Here is an 18,376-nt window from a genome sequence, read left to right as displayed (position 1 = left end):
ACATAATTCTATAATTGCTAATAATATTGAACTTAATACCATGAAAATATTTCCAAAACATCAATTAAAGACCTTAACTTATCAAAATTTGTATCCAAATATCCTACATATATATATATATATATATATATATATATTCTAAAATGATCCACGCAATTTCATGTAGGAATCCAATATATATTTTTTACAACATAGGTGGAAAGTTCACTTGAAAACCTAATATTGATTGGACAATCACAAGCATGTTGAATTGTATTAAAGATATTAAATTGAATGATTTTTAAAAAAAAACACAAGTTCCAATGCATTTATTTATTAGTGTGATTCAAAGAGGAAATAATAGACTTTAAAAATAATTGATGAATATAAAACAACACTCAAAGGACTTCAATTTCATAAGAATCCTATCCATATAAGCATCTAAGTTTGAAACCACAAGATAGAAAGAAAGAAAGATGCAATATGAATAATGTGAGTTTAATATTATATCCATTGATTGGCAAGTTGTGCCAAAAAGATGTCATATCTAGTAAAGGAGTATAATTTGGCTATTTAAAACTCAATGAAGTATTAGCACCAAAAGTCCTCTTGACTCAAAAAAAAAAAATAGAAGATGATATGTGTATTGGCTATAGGAAATAGTATAATGAAAGGTATAGTGCATAGAGACCAAGTAAAATTTGGAAATTTGATATGGTCAATGCCAAAGAAGACTTGATAGTAGTAAAAGGCTTCAAACATTGGTTGAAGAATCCAAACATTTAGAGGATTGGATTGGTAGAATAGTGGAATTGTCTTTTAGGTTTTATACATGGAAATTGATGCTACATTGGTTTAGGATTAGAAGCTTGATGAAATATTTGGGAGTTGGGTTGAATTGAGGGGTTACCTTGTTTGCAAAGGAGATTGAAGATTGGGTGTAGTAAAGATAGGAGGGATGCAATGCATGGAAAACCCCTAGCTTAGTTTGTAAATGGATGTGGTTTTAAGCAAAAGGAATTGTGGTGGGTGAGAGGCAAGGGTGCACGTGCAGTGGTGGAGGGTAGCGTTGACCCGTGATGCATTGCTTGCTGCAACTGGCGCGAGTGGCAAAGAGAGTGAGATGGAGAAAGCTTGGACGGGGTTGCGAGGCTGAGTGTTCCAGTGACGGAGGCTTCAGTCCTCGCGCCAGGTAGGGGTCGAACCTACGACTTTCTGCTTAGGAAACAGACGCTCTATCCACTGAGCTACAGGCGCAAGACGCACAACTCAAACATCATCAGCATAGTGTCTGATCGCGGGTTCGAACCGCGGACCTCCAGTGTGTGAGACTGGCGTGATAACCTACTACACCAACCAGACTCCGGCCACCCCGGTCACCTCCCAGATCACCGGCTGTGGCCGACCTGCGTCCTCTATCATATTTATTACATCCTGCCCGCTCCCCCGCGCCTCACAGCTTACCCACACCCCTGACTCCCCGCACATGAACCCAACCCTCCGCTCCACCACCCTTGCCCCTCCCCTGCCTTCACGGACAGAACCTGGACCTGCCCCACCATCTCACCTCCTCCTAAACAAAGCCCACCCATCCATCCTTGTTTCGTTTCCATGCTCCCACTTCAACGCGTTGCCAGTCGAGTTGTGTGGAACACCCATCCATCCGACCCAACACCCGCCCCACTGCCTGCCAAACGGTCCCTGGACCACTTCTCTTCTCTTCTCTGCTCCCCTCCTCCCCCCCTGGACAGGATTGTAGCGCACTGGGGATCACCCTCGCATTCGCAATGCAACCTCCCGTTCTTCAGTGCCACTCGCGTCACACGGCACAGAGCTTTCGCCAGCGAGCACCTCCTATGGTTTTCCATTTCTTACTGTGCGGCCGAGCTTCACAAGATGTGTGTTACAAGAAGTCATGTGGACATGCACCCATTCGGGTTCAGTTTTGCCAGTGCCGTAATTTTCGGTGACTACGCCTTAGAACAATAACTTCTAACATTAGCAGTTGCCAAATGCAGATTTGGAACAGCTTGTTGGTGGAAAAGAATTGGGACTTTCTGTTTTTATGTGTGTGTTTCTCTCTCTCTCTCTCTCTCTCTCTCTCTCTCTGTGTGTGTTTTCTTTTTTCTTCCCTTCTTCCTTTGGATCTTTTCACATCTTCTTCTGTTTATTTATTTATTTATTTATTTTTAAAACTTTAAGTTATTCAATTTGTGTTTGTTTTGAGCTTCATGAAAGTACCAAGGAGTTGGCTTGAGCTACATGCCACACATTATCATTTGTAGACCATGCATTGCCATCTACAATTACTCAAGCCCCATTTCCTTCAATCTTCTTTTGATTTTTTTTTTTTTTTTTTTTTTTTGATTTTTTTTCCTCACATAGACTTGTGTAATGACAATTTAATTTGTTTTGTTATAGTTTGTTTTTGTTTGTTTGTATTTAAGGCATTTGCTTGCAATAAGGAATGTATCATGGATGTCTTCCATTCTATTCTTCTCCATTACTTGCTAAACCATGTAAATGGTAATATATTTGCTGCAATCTTTGTCAAAATGACTAAAGATTGTTGAGTAATCATTCTCTATTTCTACCTTGTTTATTTGCCTTGTTTAAGACATGAACTTGCTAAACTCTATCTTTCCATTTTCATCTTCATCAATTACTTCCATAAACTTGAGTATATTCTATTCTTTGAATTTTGAGCCATATTTGAATTTACCATCTTTAAATTGTTTAAATGTCGTAATGCCATAGTTGTTGGTATCTATGGATTTAAATAGATCCCTGATTCTTAAAATTTCTTCTTTTGACAAATTCTAGGTAATATTATTTAGTACATGTCTCTTCATCTGGATGACACTCAAAAATTTATTTAGTTTCAAATTGTCAAGTAGCATGTGAATAGTGTCATTGCTTTCTTTCATTTATAGATGTTTTTATATTTGGAATATTTTATATTATTCTTCACATCCATATTAAACATCTATTTTTATGAGATCTTTGGCTTAATTATAGATTTTATGATAAAAGATGTCTTTAGCATCAATGATACTTTTCAAGACAACATCAAAAAATATCTTATCTTCTTTTCTAAGATCTGATACTAAATAGAATTTTGATCCTACAACATCAATATCTTCAACCATCCCATCTTATCTTTTATATTTGGCTCAAGACAACATATTTGCTATCAAATTTTTTTTTCTAGCAACATGCCTAAATATTGGATCTAATAAGTTTTTTAATGTTGATAATTAAGACTCTTTAAGTGTCATAGAAGTTTGTTATTTGTGTCTAGAGCTTGAAAAGAGGACTTGAAGATATTTGAATAGAATCGCCAAGTTATTTATAACAGACCAATATGTTTAAGTATGGTAACATATTTTTTATTGTTGTATTTTAATAGAATTAGTTTATTTAGATGAAATAAAAATTGTTATAGTATATAAGAGCAAATTTTATTTTTATAAAAATAAATCATTTAAAATAGTATAGATAAAAAGAAATTGTATAGTAAAAAATAATGTAATGCTAATCTCATTTTTTTTATAAAAGATACTTCTATTTATTTTGTAGAATCATCAATAAGACATAAATAAGTAGTTTACAAAAGCTTTTAATATAAGCCTCTTGCAGTGTCAAGAAGAATAGATTGTAATGAAAACCACCTTTAAAATTACAAAACATTACTTTGAGAAGAATAGTTGTAAGAATACTTTATAGGATTCATATAAGCTTTTTTTGATTTATTTGAGTGAATTATAGCTTAGTAAAATCTTAAAAAAGTCAAGTTTCTTTAAAATGACTATTTTTATAAAATAATAAAAGATTTATATATTGAAGTATTTCATAAGTTTTAATATAAGTCAAAAGGTAGAAGCTTTTATGATATCGTAAACATATTTTTTATAGATATGTTTTGTAAATTTAAGCATAATCAAACCAATTATATAAACATGATTAAATTTCAAGTAGGATATTGTCTTGAAAATTGGATTGATAAAGATAATAAAAATTTCTATAATTTTAAGTAATTTTCTTATTGGATTAAAGTGATTAATTTTAAGCTCATAATTGATTTAATTTTAAAGAAACATGAATTTTTTAAAATCAAGTATATGGTACAAAATAGAGCCATTAATATTGGAACTTCAATACTAAGATTGAAAAAAGTAGATGAATAGTATTCAAGCTAATTTATAATTTTATTATTTTTTAATTTTTAAGTTTAGTTTCCTTCAAAATTATGTACCTGTTATCAACTTATTTATTGAAAAGGATAAAAACTTTAAATAAAGATTTATTGTTAAAATATTAATTATTGATGCTCTAATATGCTATATAATTTTATTAATAATAAATTATAATTTAATTAAGATTTAATTAGAATTTATTTAGGATATCTTTAAATTTTTATTAAAATATAATTAGATTATGATTAGGATTTATTTAAAGCTTAAATCTCATTTGGTATAATTTAGTCATGATTTAGTTTAGATTAAATTATGAATTATTAGAAATTACTTAAAATTTGACTAAAATTTATTAAAAATTACTTAGAATTTTATTATGAATTTTTAGTCTTTATTTCGGATTCAATAAGGTTTCAATAAAGAACTACTTTGGACTTCTATATTATTTGTTAAGGTTTGATTAACATTCCTATAGAAATTCTTTATGATATATTTATATTTTCTTAAAATTTTATTTCTACTTTAATTAGAATATTTAAATATTATTTAAATTATAATTAGAGTTACTTATAATAATATAAAATATTTTTAGAATTTTTTTAATATTCATAAGAGATACTTAACATAATTGGAAGCATATTTAGATAGTTCAATATTATCAAAGAGATATTTTTATACACCATATATAATAATTTTGAGCTAAAAATATAATTTCAAGATAAGATCAAATTCTTCTTATAATAAGAGGTTTGTTGCTAGATTAATATTAGATGCAATACCATTAATTTATATTCTAATTCAAAAGAATTAATAAATTAAGATCTTGTGGCATAGTATGTTATAGTCATAGAGCTTATTATAGAGTTTTATGTAGATGGAAAGCTTTACAAATACAATGTAGTCAAATGCCTCATAAAAAAAAATATTAGATAATTTTTGTATGATTTATTATAAATGTGGTATACATGTGCTATATTCTATGTATATTTCATAAGGCCTTGAAGTTAAAAGATTTTTTAAATTTTTGACCAAAACTAAAAATAAAAAGCTAAAATTTAAATTTCTACTTTTTCAAGCTTGATGAATTCTTCTATGACATAGATGAAAGTATGTATTACGTTATTTTAGAGGTTTTGAGGTAAAATTATAAAATTAAAGCTATCAAAGATAGGAGCTAGAAGAATATAATTTTAGTAGTTGACATATGTCTCAAAGAAAGATGACATAAAAGAAATATGAAAGTATGTAGTTTCAAGAAGAAATTAGAATGAATATCTCCAAAGATAAGAAAACTACATGCTCTTGAAACTACACTAGAAGCAAGAGAAGAATTGACAACAATAAAAAAGACCTCAATCTTACTTCTATGTATATTATCTAATTAAAAAATTACATAGTAGTATTTTTTAGATGATTTAATATGTATCTAATATGTGTGCCAAATGCTTAAGTAATACAATAAGTGACCAATATTTTCAATATATGGCCAATTTATAAATCAAATGGTCAAAATTTCCAATACAAAGATAATTTTTAACCAAATTTTAATCAATAATTATTTATAAACATATAGAAAGTCAAATCCAAATTTTGAAGCTTTTAAGAAGCTACTCCACATAATATTAAAAAAAATATTTTTCTATCTAACTCTTCTTATTTAAGTAAATATTATATGCATATGTTTATGATATTATTCTTCTTTTAAGAAACAAGTTCCATAACAAGTAGTGACAATATGTTGAGAAAGTCCAAGATTTAGTAATTAGATTTGGAGCATAATTTGATTTTTATTCTTATTAAAGATAGTTGATATCCTTTTAAACCATTGATAAAAATTTTGGAATACCATAAAGAATGGTTTTACTCAAATATTATTACTGAACATCAAAAGTATCTTCTAAGCTTGTATTATCAAACATGTTATATGTGGCTATCTTTTTAACGAATAATATGTTGTTTTTGATGGCCTTTATATCTATTCCATTATCTTGAAGACTATAATAATATCAATGACTTATTTGAAAATTCAATAAAAATTAGTTCTTGAGTTGAATTTTCTAATTTTTGATTATTCATCTTTTGAATGCCACAATTACAAAAAAAATCTCAAATAAAGATAGAAGATAGAATGCAATCTTCATTGATCTTGTTTTTTTTTATAATAAAGATTTTTTTTATTCTTTATTTTGATTTTAATGGATATTATTCATAAAAAAAATATTAATTCTTTTTTGTAGCATTTCCAAAATTTCTAAATGACTTCTATGTATAATTATTGTTATCATATTTATACCTATGTGTATAAAGGATATAAACTTCAAAAAACTAAAATATCAATATACTCTTGTGTCACTCAAAAAGAATAAAAAATCACTCAAAGATGATATATTATTAAATTAGAATGGCTATTGTCAAAGATAAGAAAACTAAGAAGTCTTGAAATAAGACTAAGGACTAAAAAGACATTGATAAGAGTGAAGAAGGCTTCACTCTAGTCTTCATATATATTCTTAATTATGAGTTATTTGGTGATGTCTTATAGGACCTCCAAAACATGTTGACTTTGGAAGATACAAATCTTAACTTATGAGGCAAGTTTTTTATATACGTGGTACTGCGCTATATAGATATTTTGTTTTGTAAGCTATCAATACGTTGTTAATTTATTGACCAAATTTCTAATCCACGAATCAACTAAAAACACATATAAAGTCAAATTAGTATTCATAAAGCTTCAAAGAAGTTTTTTTAAAAAATATTATAAAATAAATCTACTTTTATTTACTTCTATTTAATCATATGGATAAATATTAGAATAAATATGTATATCAATGAAATTATCTCTCCTTTTAGAGATGAATTTTATAAGGAGCGATCATCACATGTTGAGGAAATCAAAGATGTGGCAAATTGTATTTACCACATATTCTGACATTTATTCTTTTTGAAGATGATTGAAAGGTCTTTTTAATAATTAATAGTATTTCATACCAAGACAAAAAGATCATCCTATTATTTGATCATTGATAAGGCCTTTATAACTTTCTTCAAATAAAACATTTGAAACATCGTTAGGAGCCGTTTCTACCTCTAATAAAATCACCAAACATTCGAAGACTCTTCCAAGGTTGTGTTATCAAACATGTTATATCTTGCTATCTATTCAAAGAAAGACATGTTGTTCTTAAGGATCTTCATCTCAATTATGTTGTCTTGAAGGTTGAGGCAATTGCAATGTCTTGTTGAATAAGTCAATAAGTAATAGCTATTGAGTTGAATATATTGGTTGTTAATTTTCTATCTTCTTATCGTCACAAATCTATAAAATTTACAAATAAGAATAAAAGGTAGAATGCTATTGTCCTTGGATCTTGTTTCTATTCTACAAAAGATTTTTTTTTCTTGATTTTAATAGATTTCATAAATAAAAAAAGCCTCAACCTTTTTTGTTGCATTTATAAGATTTTTTATTTTCTCCCATGTATATTTATTAATATCATATTTGTACCAATGAATAAGATATTTTAATCTATTTAAATGCCGCCTTGAATCTAAGATTTCTTTCACCTCAAATTCTTGATTATTATCCATTTTTATATGAAAAAATGGCATTTTTCTTTTTTCCAAGATATTCATCATCTTATATGGCTCAAGAAGATACATATAGAATATAAGATGAATCTTTATAAATTCTAGTAGATGTAATTGATAAGAAATATAATTGATATTTTTATAAATAAAAAAGGCCCAAGCTTATAATAGTCTAACTTTTCATAAAGATGAATAGTCTTGATATTACAACATAGTAGCTATACCTTGTCACTTATGTTGAATTGTGGTTCTTTTTTGCAATAGGCATTCACATTGATCTTTTATTTTTCTTGAGCTTCTTTTAACTTTGTCTTTATTGTTGCATATAGCTTTAATAAATTATTTGTCAAATCTTCTATTACATGATTATAAACTTTTGAAAAGTCTAAAATATCAAGTCATCAATAATAATTATAATTAACAAAGAAAGATGTTTGTTGAATAGAAGAATGTATTGAATTATTACGTACAAACTTTACCAATGAAAAAAAAAGTGTTCAATCATCTTAATGATAATTAATAATACACTTCAAATATTATTCTACAACTTCATTTACTTGTTCCGTTTGCATATCAATTTGAGGATGAAAAATTGAAGAGAGTTTATATCTACCTTTAGAATCTTGAAAAGAATTTTCTAAAATTTGGATACAAACCGAGTCTTTTTATTTAATATGAATATCTTTGTACAATCTATGATAGTGATAGAAGTTGTCAATAAAAAGCTTAGCCATTTCTTCACCTCTGAAATATTTTATACATAATACAAAATATACTATCTTAGTAAAAATAATCTACTATCATAAATATAGAATCATAAAAACTTTAGACTAAAAGATTTGTAATAAAATCTATAGAAACAGAAGACCATGGTTATTTTGAAATAAATAATGGCTAAAGAAGTCTATAAGATTGATGATGAAAATTTTTTAAACTTAAATAAATATCACATGATTGTATAAAGTCTTTTATTGGCTTTTTCATTTGAAGCCACCAAAAATCTTTAGATATTAACTCCATAGTCTTATTGCATCTAAAATGTCCAACTGCTCAAAAGTTATGATGAGCTTAAAGAACATGTAGTTGTATTTTACCTTTTGAAATATATAATTATCTTTAAAAATAGAGTAGATGTCAAGGACACAAATTGGAAGAAGATACATAAACTTGTGGAATCTATGTCAAAAGGAAAGTGAAAAAATAAAAAAAAAGTATGTATATTCAAGGAAGAACTAGAATGGCTATTGCTAAAGACTAGAAAACATAAGATTCTTGAAACTAGACTAAAAACAAGAAAGGAGTTGACAAGAGTGAGGAAGGCCGCACTCTTGCCTTTATATATATTACTTAACTAAGAACTATGTGGCGACATGCTATAGGACCTCTACTATGTGTCCAACTTGCAAGATACATGTCTAATTTATAATATAAGTTTCTTAGGTGTGTGCCATATGTCCAACTTGTACTACAAGTGGTCCACATGTCGACACGTTGTCGTATTATATGTTGTCTTACTCAAGAATGCACCGGGCACTTAGCTGTGGAAGGTGAGATTATGTTTCACAAGTAGCCAAGAAATCCTAATAGGTTTCATCTATGCGAGAACAATATAATCTGAATTTCAATTCAAAAGTGCTTAAAACATTCTTCTTAGTAGTCTTAACCATACATAAATCCCAGTTACCTTGTTACTTTCATATTTAAGCAATTTAGATTTTTTCTTGTAAATCCTAATCCTAATCAGTGAGCTTTAATAAGCTGTAACATCCAATCCAACCGTCCACTTGATGTAGAACTTTACATACAATTGTCAATGTAAGTCTTCTAAATGCTTGAGAAGTTTTAGCCCAATCCAACTTACAGATTGTGAGAAAACCTCCAAAAATTGCACCAATGTCACTCAGCCGCCAACTTAAAAAGTGAAACAAAAATCCCAGCAATGATTTCTCCTTCTCTAACCATTAAATTGGCCTCAAAATTTGTGTGTAGCTTGATCTTTAAGTCCTCCAACACCATGCCAATTTTCACCTTAATCCAACTAATAGATCTTCAAATATCATAGAAATCCTACCCAACTTCAAACTCCCACCTTTTGAAGCCCTCTTGTGCTAAAAACTAGATATCTCTAAACTACGCCATTAGATTATCATAAAATTTTATATGCACTTAGCACACCCAATAATCCAAATAATATCAGATTTTCAATGATATATGTCATGCCAATTGCACGAACTAGCCAAAATTGCTAGCCCTAATTATATTATATAAAATCCAAATCACTAATACAAACCCTGACTTTGAACAACAATTGCTAAATCCTCCAAATCTCTCTCAAAATAATTCTTATGTCTTTGGAATGAACTTCAAGCTAGCTCTCAAACCTTAACCTCCAATCTTCAAATGAAACCCAATTTTGCCCTAGGCCGTCGTTTTAGTGGCCAGAGGTCTGATTTCGACCCTGTCTCACAAACGGTCGACCCCCAGGTATCAATCTATCCTATACTAAAGATTTTTTTAGCCCAACCCTACTCTCAACTTAATCCTAGTACTAACTATATTAATTATTTACCTCTTCTAACCTGATTTCATCAATTTATGGTCTTTCTAAGGTAGTAGAAGAGTCTCTATAACCTAGAAGGTAAAATTACTAACTAACCTTCAACCTACTAATTATTAAGATAAGAAAATAACCTAAGAGGCTTTTATAAAAGCCATGTTTAGATGCCTTAAATTATAATTAAACTAAGATAATTAGATTTTAATTAAAAATTCAATTTTGATTATAATTTCACTATATAGTCGTATTACATCACAACAATGTGGCTTCCTTGTCGGCCAAGTTTTCAACCTATCAATTACTTATAGACAAGTATAAAAGCAAAGCAACATCTATGAAGCTACTAGAAAGCTTTCCACAAGATATTTTCATATTTATCTACTTTGACTTACTTCTATATATTCTTATTATCTAAATAATTATCATGATAAATATGTATGGCCACGATAGTAGATTATTCTTGAAATTGAACTTAAAAATATCATAAGACTTAAATTTTTTTTTTTTAATATCATGAATAGGAGGATCAGATGACATACTTGATTGAATTTTCTTCACAAAGGTTGAATCAACAGTCAATGTTGATTTAATTGCTCAAAGATGAAAATGCTCTAGCTTTAAGAAGTTTTTTTTTTTTTTTTTTTTTTTTTTTTTGTAAGATAGGAATGTCTTAAAAAGGTGTCTAACAAATCTTGTTGTTTTTTTTGATTGATAAGTAATCTTAAAATTAAATCTTGATAAAAACACATTCCAATGGACTTAGCGACGATTTAAAACATGTATTAACATAAAATATTTGAAGTTCTTGTGATTCATATATATAGTATTGTGTAGTAATACAACTATATAATAAAGAATAAAAATATGGATGTTATTATAGAAGAGCCTAGTAGAAAGATGTAATAGAAAAATAAGGATAAAAATTAAAAAGATAGTAATAAAGGATATAGTTTTAATATTGAATTTTTATAGAAGGAAATTTTATTTACTTTGTAGAGGCATAATTGAGCCAAAACCAAAATAAATTTGATAAGAATTTGATATGGACATATTTATAAGAAATTCAATAATGAAATAAAGAAAAATTTATCTTATATTACTAAAAATTAATATTCGAAGAGGACCAGTTATGAACCTAGGTCAAAATCATACCATGATGTATTAAACCATGTTCATATGGCAACTTTAGAGTTATTTTATAGATCAAAGATAAAGAACTAATATCAAACTTAAAGAAAAAAAATTAGGCATTAGTTTTATATCAATTGAATCAATGAAGAATTTTCAAAGTTAGTAATATCCTTAATTGGTTTAACTTTTGAAAAATAATAATATGTTTACAAATTTGAGGGTTTCTTGAGTTTTGAGGTATGTATATAAGTGAATTTTGAGCAATGTGTTGGTATGCTAGTTATAAATGTGTGTACAAATTTTAAAGTCAATTAAATAATTAGATCAAAGTGCGTGAAGATTTTTGTGGATTAAAATCTTAAAAATTAGAGTTTTAGGATTAGTAAGTGTTTTTAAGATTTTCAATAATGTGAAAAATGGATTGAAGTAAAAAGATTTTTTGTAATACTAAACTTGATTTTCAAGGTTTATGTGAAATTTGAAAGCAATAAGAAGGAGGTATTGATAATAGAAGTTTAGCATTCAAATTGAAATAGGAGTCTTTTTAAGACTTGATTGGATTATCTTATATTTCTCTCTATAATAAGTGTCATCAATTTCATCTTTCTTGTGCTTGTTTCTAACTAAGATATTAATTAGCATACAAATTTTGAGTTGATATTGACTGTTCAATCATTAGTCGTTGAAATTCCGTTTTGTTATAGGATTTGATTTAGAATTTATTTATGGTTTGATTAGGACTTAGGATTTAATCTAAGACTTCATAAGAATTAGGATTTTTTTTGGAATTTTGTTTAAAACTTAACTAGAAATTAATTAGGATTTATCTAAGATTAGTCTAAGATTTAGATTTTTATTAGGATTTGATCTGAGATTTGGATAAGATTCAATTAAGGTTTTAATTAGGATTTGATCTAGAAATTGGTTAAGATTTAATAAAGATATTTATTTTTAATATTTCTTTAGGATTACTTATTATTTCTTTAAAATTTTATATTTTTAATATTTATTTAATATTATTATTTATTTTTAAAATTTTATTTTTATATTTCTTTAAGATTTCTTATTATTTGTTTTTTAGATTAGTTTAGAACTTCTTTGTATTTCTTATATAACTTCTTTTAATTTTCTTTTGGATTGATCAAAGTTTGATTAATATTATTAAGGTTTACTTAAAGTTTATTTATTATTATTAAGATTCACTTAAAGTTTATTTAATATTCTATTAGATTCGGTAGGATTGTTGTTGAATTTCTACTTACCTTCTATAGCTAAGTGTTCAATGCATTTTTTTAGCAAGAACACACATAATACAACATAAGTAGAGAATTCAATGTGAAAGCTTGAGGTATGAGGTATTGAAATTGCTTAATTTTTTTTTTTAAAATTTATTTAATAGATAACAACAGCAAGAGTTTTGAAGGAGCTATTGAAGGAGCTTCAAGTAAAGCTGTTAGTGGAATTTCCATTAGAGGACAAGATATGTATATGGATTCAACTATTGCAAGCATGTTTCAAGCTTTTAAATTCTTTATGGAACAATAAAGCAATAATTGCTAGGAAGCTTTGGCAACCAAAGCATTACAAGCAATAATTAAAAAGATTGACTAATTTGATAAAAAAGACATTCCAAAGTATCTAAGATGTTATGTGGAGAAAATAGAATTAAATTGGATCTCTGAGAAGAAGATGATTAAGCTATTTGGACTTGCGATGGTATCAGAGATATGAGAACATGTTATATCAATTATGAAGCATTATGGGAGTTTATAGGAGATATTTTCACATGCATTAAAAGACAAATATTTCTTGAACGATATTGATTATATTACTAAGAAATTATTTTTAGAATAGATTGAATGACCTAACAAGAATTTATAAGCAATAGCAATATTAAGGAAGTTTAAAAGATAATATTTTCAATTATCAAAGGTAGAAAAATTAACACTGATTCTAAACAAAGTTGAGTTATTTCTTCAAGCAACCAATGGAAAATTATAAAAAAAAAATTGGAATTTCTTCTTGAAGATAAAGAAGAAAAATGAAGGATTGACAACGAAGTGCAAAAATATTGAAGATGCTGTGGATTTACTTGCAAAACAAGAGAGGAGGAAGGACAAGGTTGATGTTCCAAAAGTGATACAAACATCTAAAACTCAAGTACATACAACATAATTAACAATTCTTGTTATTCAATCTTTAGTGTCTATATCAAAGAAAGAAGTTATAGAAGTTGAAAAAATTATACATGATATGTAGAATCTTCAAATTAAATTGATAAGACTTAAAAAAAGACTTCTATAAATAATTTAAAAGCTATTTTTAAATAAGAATATATACAAAAATACATTTGATGTGATAGTATTTTTTTACTATGAAGGATTGCAATGAATTTAATAATATAGTGTAACAAAAAATTATTTTTTATAAAAATAAAAAAGTGACATTAAAGAATATAGGAGACTTTTTTCAAATCAATTTTGACAAGGAAGATATAAGAGCATTAATTCACAACTATTTAATAGCACATGGAGTAGTAAAACAAGAAAGTGTAAGTTATGGTGCTAGAATAGATGATGACTTTGACAAAAGTATAGAGACAAGTAGATTTTGGATTTTAGATATTTCTACAATGCAAAAAAGAAAGATGCCTCAAAAAGCATCATTATAAACTACACATATAATACAAGGTGTAACAGATTGGTAAGATCTTGTAGAGGCTCTTTTACTCTGTGCATATATTAATAAAAGCCAATATGAAGCATTAATGGAAGAAAAAAAAAAAAAAAAAAAAAATTGATAGTATAAGAGAAGGAAATTCTTTCAAGAGACAAATTTGAGGACTTTAAGCATGTGAAGCAACTTTACAAGAATTGGCTACAAAGTATATTTTTACAATATTGGAAAAAAGAAAAAAAAAAAAAAAAATGAGAAAAGATAAAAATAAGGCAATAGCTTACAAACTACTCTTTGATATTGAAGTAGCATCATATTTAAAGGGAGTAATTGAAAAACATGTAGTAAATGCTAAGATAGAATTTATATTATTGTGTTGGAATTTGGCTACCATGTGAAAATAATGCACATAAATATTTGATATATAATTCACTATATAATATAGTGAGAGTTATTTTATTAGATTTTAGTTGGTTATAAAATATGATTAGATTATTATTTTGAAGTGGGTAGTTTAAAATGGCCATTGTTGAAGTTGATTTTAGGTTGATAATAGTTTTTATATATTTAATTCTATCTTTATTAGACATTGGTGATTCTTGAAATCTTATTTTATTTCTTTTATTTGATTTTTAGAACATATATTATATAAATCTTATAAAAAAAGAATAGAAGAAGAATTTTAATAGCAAAAAGAATAGCTAAGGCATTCATATGGATGAATGGAGATGGATGATGAAGTTCTCCATTGCTATTTCCAAAAAGCATGCTTAATGGACTTCAAAGAGATTAACTAAGGCCTTTTCAAAGATTATGATCACTCTTTCAGGGCATTTAAACTTAAGAGACTAAGATCAAGAAGTTTAGATTTTTGCCTATGGTTTTGGTGTAAAATTTTGAATTATTTAAATTCTTTATAAAAAAAAATATAGGCATGCTATTGATGCAAAGATATATCAGGATGAAGAAGAGGCTGATAATTATTACAAACAACTACCAAGTGAAAGAAATGGTTATAATTAATAAGTATACTTTGAAGATTACATTAATAAGGAAATAGAAGCTTGAAGCCATTATACTTAAAAGCATTGGACAATGACAACTATAGAAGTATTGGTGAAGATAGAAGATATAGTAGAACTAGTTATTGCTTTAGTTGACTAGATTTCGAGACAAATCTTATGTCTAAAGAGCTTTGAAAGAAACAGAGGTGCTCAATTGATATGGAGCATAGATGGGCAATACAAGCAGCTAATAACACATGAGGTGAGTTATATAGAACTTGCTCAGATGTTAAAATCTGGATTAAAAATGTTGCAATAGAACAATATTTCTTTGTTCAAGATACAATATCTCATCCAATAATTTTAAAATAACTATCTATTATGGCAATATAAATAGAAACAAAAGTACTTGATGATGGTTTAGCTTATGTAAAGATACGTAGTGAAGATAAAAGAAAAGTAATACAATATCTAATTGTGTCTTTTAATCATGAACAAAATTGAGATATGTTGAGTGAGAAGCTATTGCCAAAAGTTGTTGAAGGATATAAGGATTTTAAAGAAGTATCAATATAAAGAAAAATTATGGAGGTACAAAAAAGATGGTATTCTTGTAAGATATAGGTACTTTTGATGCAAGTTTTCTTGATATTCTTAAAAATAAAAATATTATGTACAAAAAAATTAAAGATTTTTAAAATATATATATATAAATATATATATGATATTAAAAAAGAATTATTCAGGTTAAAAATATTAGAAGATGATGAAAAAGTTTAGGTATTTATGAAGAAAATAGACTGAAAGATTTTTTGGATTTAATTGCATCTATTGGATTAGATGATGATGATAAGGTTGTAGAAATTAATTCAAGGCAAGTTTATTTTATACTTGAATCTTTCAAGCATTTGAAGCTTTTGTAATTGAATAGAATATAGGTCAAAATAGATCCAATGTTAGATCCAATATTTAGGCATGTTGCTAGAAAAAAAATTTTGATAGCAAATATGTTGTCTTGAGCCAAATATAAAAGATAAGATGGGATGGTTGAAGATATTGATGTTGTAGGATCAAAATTCTATTTAGTATCAGATCTTAGAAAAGAAGATAAGATATTTTTTGATGTTGTCTTGAAAAGTTTCATTGATGCTAAAGACATCTTTTATCGTAAAATCTATAATTAAGCCAAAGATCTCATAAAAATAGATGTTTAATATAGATGTGAAGAATAATATAAAATATTCCAAATATAAAAACATCTATAAATGAAAGAAAGCAATGACACTATTCACATGCTACTTGACAATTTGAAACTAAATAAATTTTTGAGTGTCATCCAGATGAAGAGACATGTACTAAATAATATTACCTAGAATTTGTCAAAAGAAGAAATTTTAAGAATCAGGGATCTATTTAAATCCATAGATACCAACAACTATGGCATTACGACATTTAAACAATTTAAAGATGGTAAATTCAAATATGGCTCAAAATTCAAAGAATAGAATATACTCAAGTTTATGGAAGTAATTGATGAAGATGAAAATGGAAAGATAGAGTTTAGCAAGTTCATGTCTTAAACAAGGCAAATAAACAAGGTAGAAATAGAGAATGATTACTCAACAATCTTTAGTCATTTTGACAAAGATTGCAGCAAATATATTACCATTTACATGGTTTAGCAAGTAATGGAGAAGAATAGAATGGAAGACATCCATGATACATTCCTTATTGCAAGCAAATGCCTTAAATACAAACAAACAAAAACAAACTATAACAAAACAAATTAAATTGTCATTACACAAGTCTATGTGAGGAAAAAAAATCAAAAAAAAAAAAAAAAAAAAAAATCAAAAGAAGATTGAAGGAAATGGGGCTTGAGTAATTGTAGATGGCAATGCATGGTCTACAAATGATAATGTGTGGCATGTAGCTCAAGCCAACTCCTTGGTACTTTCATGAAGCTCAAAACAAACACAAATTGAATAACTTAAAGTTTTAAAAATAAATAAATAAATAAATAAACAGAAGAAGATGTGAAAAGATCCAAAGGAAGAAGGGAAGAAAAAAGAAAACACACACAGAGAGAGAGAGAGAGAGAGAGAGAGAGAGAGAAACACACACATAAAAACAGAAAGTCCCAATTCTTTTCCACCAACAAGCTGTTCCAAATCTGCATTTGGCAACTGCTAATGTTAGAAGTTATTGTTCTAAGGCGTAGTCACCGAAAATTACGGCACTGGCAAAACTGAACCCGAATGGGTGCATGTCCACATGACTTCTTGTAACACACATCTTGTGAAGCTCGGCCGCACAGTAAGAAATGGAAAACCATAGGAGGTGCTCGCTGGCGAAAGCTCTGTGCCGTGTGACGCGAGTGGCACTGAAGAACGGGAGGTTGCATTGCGAATGCGAGGGTGATCCCCAGTGCGCTACAATCCTGTCCAGGGGGGGAGGAGGGGAGCAGAGAAGAGAAGAGAAGTGGTCCAGGGACCGTTTGGCAGGCAGTGGGGCGGGTGTTGGGTCGGATGGATGGGTGTTCCACACAACTCGACTGGCAACGCGTTGAAGTGGGAGCATGGAAACGAAACAAGGATGGATGGGTGGGCTTTGTTTAGGAGGAGGTGAGATGGTGGGGCAGGTCCAGGTTCTGTCCGTGAAGGCAGGGGAGGGGCAAGGGTGGTGGAGCGGAGGGTTGGGTTCATGTGCGGGGAGTCAGGGGTGTGGGTAAGCTGTGAGGCGCGGGGGAGCGGGCAGGATGTAATAAATATGATAGAGGACGCAGGTCGGCCACAGCCGGTGATCTGGGAGGTGACCGGGGTGGCCGGAGTCTGGTTGGTGTAGTAGGTTATCACGCCAGTCTCACACACTGGAGGTCCGCGGTTCGAACCCGCGATCAGACACTATGCTGATGATGTTTGAGTTGTGCGTCTTGCGCCTGTAGCTCAGTGGATAGAGCGTCTGTTTCCTAAGCAGAAAGTCGTAGGTTCGACCCCTACCTGGCGCGAGGACTGAAGCCTCCGTCACTGGAACACTCAGCCTCGCAACCCCGTCCAAGCTTTCTCCATCTCACTCTCTTTGCCACTCGCGCCAGTTGCAGCAAGCAATGCATCACGGGTCAACGCTACCCTCCACCACTGCACGTGCACCCTTGCCTCTCACCCACCACAATTCCTTTTGCTTAAAACCACATCCATTTACAAACTAAGCTAGGGGTTTTCCATGCATTGCATCCCTCCTAT

At 29.1% G+C, this 18,376-nt stretch overlaps 4 non-coding genes across 4 annotated transcripts; 2 read left to right on the top strand and 2 right to left on the bottom strand.

Annotated features, from left to right (window-relative positions):
* Window positions 1–1,163: 1,163 nt before the first annotated feature.
* TRNAR-CCU (transfer RNA arginine (anticodon CCU)) lies at window positions 1,164–1,236 on the bottom strand. The gene has a single exon. It is a non-coding gene; the product is annotated as a tRNA-Arg (tRNA).
* Window positions 1,237–1,267: 31 nt separating this feature from the next.
* Window positions 1,268–1,341, bottom strand: TRNAV-CAC (transfer RNA valine (anticodon CAC)). The gene has a single exon. It is a non-coding gene; the product is annotated as a tRNA-Val (tRNA).
* A 16,622-nt stretch (window positions 1,342–17,963) lies between these two features.
* On the top strand, window positions 17,964–18,037 carry TRNAV-CAC (transfer RNA valine (anticodon CAC)). The gene has a single exon. It is a non-coding gene; the product is annotated as a tRNA-Val (tRNA).
* A 31-nt stretch (window positions 18,038–18,068) lies between these two features.
* On the top strand, window positions 18,069–18,141 carry TRNAR-CCU (transfer RNA arginine (anticodon CCU)). The gene has a single exon. It is a non-coding gene; the product is annotated as a tRNA-Arg (tRNA).
* The last annotated feature ends 235 nt before the right edge of the window (window positions 18,142–18,376 follow it).

This window comes from Physcomitrium patens, chromosome 19 (genome assembly GCF_059467195.1).
Source record: "Physcomitrium patens ecotype Gransden chromosome 19, ASM5946719v1, whole genome shotgun sequence".
NCBI lineage: Eukaryota > Viridiplantae > Streptophyta > Bryopsida > Funariales > Funariaceae > Physcomitrium > Physcomitrium patens.
Note: the sequence above shows the minus strand (reverse complement) of the source record. Positions and strands in the feature narration are given on the sequence as shown.